This window comes from Sprattus sprattus (genome assembly GCF_963457725.1).
Source record: "Sprattus sprattus genome assembly, chromosome: 15".
Lineage (NCBI taxonomy): Eukaryota > Metazoa > Chordata > Actinopteri > Clupeiformes > Clupeidae > Sprattus > Sprattus sprattus.
The window spans coordinates 2,442,221-2,444,185 of record NC_137913.1 but is presented as its reverse complement, the minus strand read 5'-3'; the positions used below and the strand labels follow the sequence as shown (position 1 = coordinate 2,444,185).

Here is a 1,965-nt window from a genome sequence, read left to right as displayed (position 1 = left end):
AGATCATGTCCGGTGAGGCCCTTACCTGGTGTACACCAAGCAGCTCCACTCCAACTCCGAGTTCAACCGGTACGTGGCGGCCCTCTACAAGGTGGTGGGAACCTTCCTGTTTGGAGCCTGCGTCAGCCAATCACTGACAGACCTGGCCAAGTTCACCATTGGACGCCCGCGGCCCAACTTCATGGCCGTGTGCGCGCCCGACACCTGCACGGGTTACATGCCGGAGATCAACTGCACCGGGGCGCTCCGCAACGTCACGGAGTCCAGGTGAGGGTGAGAGCAGGTGAGGGGAGAGGAGAGAGCAGAGAGGAGAGATGGAGAGAGGAGAGAGCAAGAGAGGAGAGAGGAGAGAGAGGAGAGAGGAGAGAGGAGAGAGAGAGAGAGAGGAGAGAGAGAGAGAGGAGAGAGAGAGAGAGAGAGAGAGGAGAGAGAGAGAGAGAGAGAGAGAGAGAGGAGAGAGAGGAGAGAGAGAGAGAGAGAGAGAGAGAGAGAGAGAGAGAGAGAGAGAGAGAGAGAGAGAGAGAGAGAGGAGAGAGGAGAGAGAGAGAGAGAGAGAGAGAGAGAGAGGAGAGAGAGGAGAGAGAGGAGAGAGGGAGAGAGAGAGAGAGAGAGAGAGAGGAGAGAGGAGGAGAGAGAGAGAGGAGAGAGAGAGAGAGAGAGAGAGAGGAGAGAGGAGAGAGAGGAGAGAGAGAGAGAGAGAGCGGAGAGAGGAGAGAGAAGAGAGGAGAGAGAGCGAGAGAGCAAGAGCAGAGAGGAGAAAGGAGGGCAGAGGGCAGGTGAGGGTAGTTGCCCCGTCACAGAGGGCATCATATAAAAAAGGAGTAACCATTATCTTTTATTTTCAAAGTTGAGGTAACCATTATATTTTATTAAAAGGAGAAGTAGCCATTATATTTTATTAAAAGGAGAAGTAGCCATTATATTTTATCTTACATTATATTAGGTTTTTTTTGTTTCTTCTTCACTCCTTCCTGTACATGTATTTTCTCCCCTCATACATTTAACAATTTGGCAAACTATTGTCTACAACTACTGATTCTGATTGATTGTTTGTTTGTTTGTTTGTTTGTTTGTTTGTTTGTTTGCAGGTTGTCCTTCTACTCTGGACATTCCTCCTTCGGCATGTACAGCATGCTCTTCCTGGCAGTGAGTACTGTTATGTGCTGTTATGAGCCACGATGAGCTGTAATGAGCTGAGCTGTTATGAGCTGTAATGATATGCTGTTATGTATAGCTGTAGTTATGACTGTCAATGAGAGTTAACCTGTCCCTCTTCCCCTCCTCCTTCCTCCCCCTCCTCCCCCTTCCCTCCTCCCCTCCTCTCTCCCCCCTCCCTCCCTCCCTCCCCTTCCCCTCCTCTATCCCTCCTTTCTTCCTCTTCTCTCTCCCCTTCTCTCCCCTCTCTCCCCCTCTCTTCCCCCGCCGTCTCAGCTATACGTGCAGGCCCGCATGGTGGGCAAGTGGGCACGGCTCCTGCGTCCCACAATCCAGTTCTTCCTGGTGGCGTTCGCCGTGTACGTGGGCTACACGCGCGTCTCCGACTACAAGCACCACTGGAGCGACGTCGTGGTGGGACTCCTGCAGGGGGCGCTCATCGCCATCCTCAACGTGAGTGACAGCAGCAGCAGCAACAGCAGGAGAAGAAGAAGGAGGACAATCATTCACTAACATAACAGAATGTCTAGATGAAGACCACCATTTCTAAATTATGTCAATGTTAAGATTTTTTTCATGTTATAGGTGTTTTGAGAAGGCACAACACAATAACGGTACTGATACATGCTAGCAGACCAGTCAAAGCGAAATTCTATATAATTTCTGAAAAAGCGAGGGAAAGTTTAATGCTATGCAAATAAGGAGCGAATTTCGCCAGTAACAGTGTGTGTGTGTGTGTGTGTGTGTGTGTGTGTGTGTGTGTGTGTGTGTGTGTGTGTGTGTGTGTGTGTGTTTGCTGTACTTATGAAG

The 1,965-nt window shown here is 50.1% G+C and overlaps 1 pseudogene across 1 annotated transcript in view; it reads left to right on the top strand.

The window, feature by feature from the left end:
* Positions 1-1,965, top strand: part of LOC308375721 (phospholipid phosphatase 2-like) — a 12,879-nt pseudogene that overhangs the window by 10,510 nt on the left and 404 nt on the right. The window contains exons 3-5 of the transcript in view: positions 3-267; positions 1,089-1,146; positions 1,432-1,608. The product of the transcript in view is annotated as a phospholipid phosphatase 2-like (transcript). The remainder of the gene's footprint in view (positions 1-2; positions 268-1,088; positions 1,147-1,431; positions 1,609-1,965) is intronic.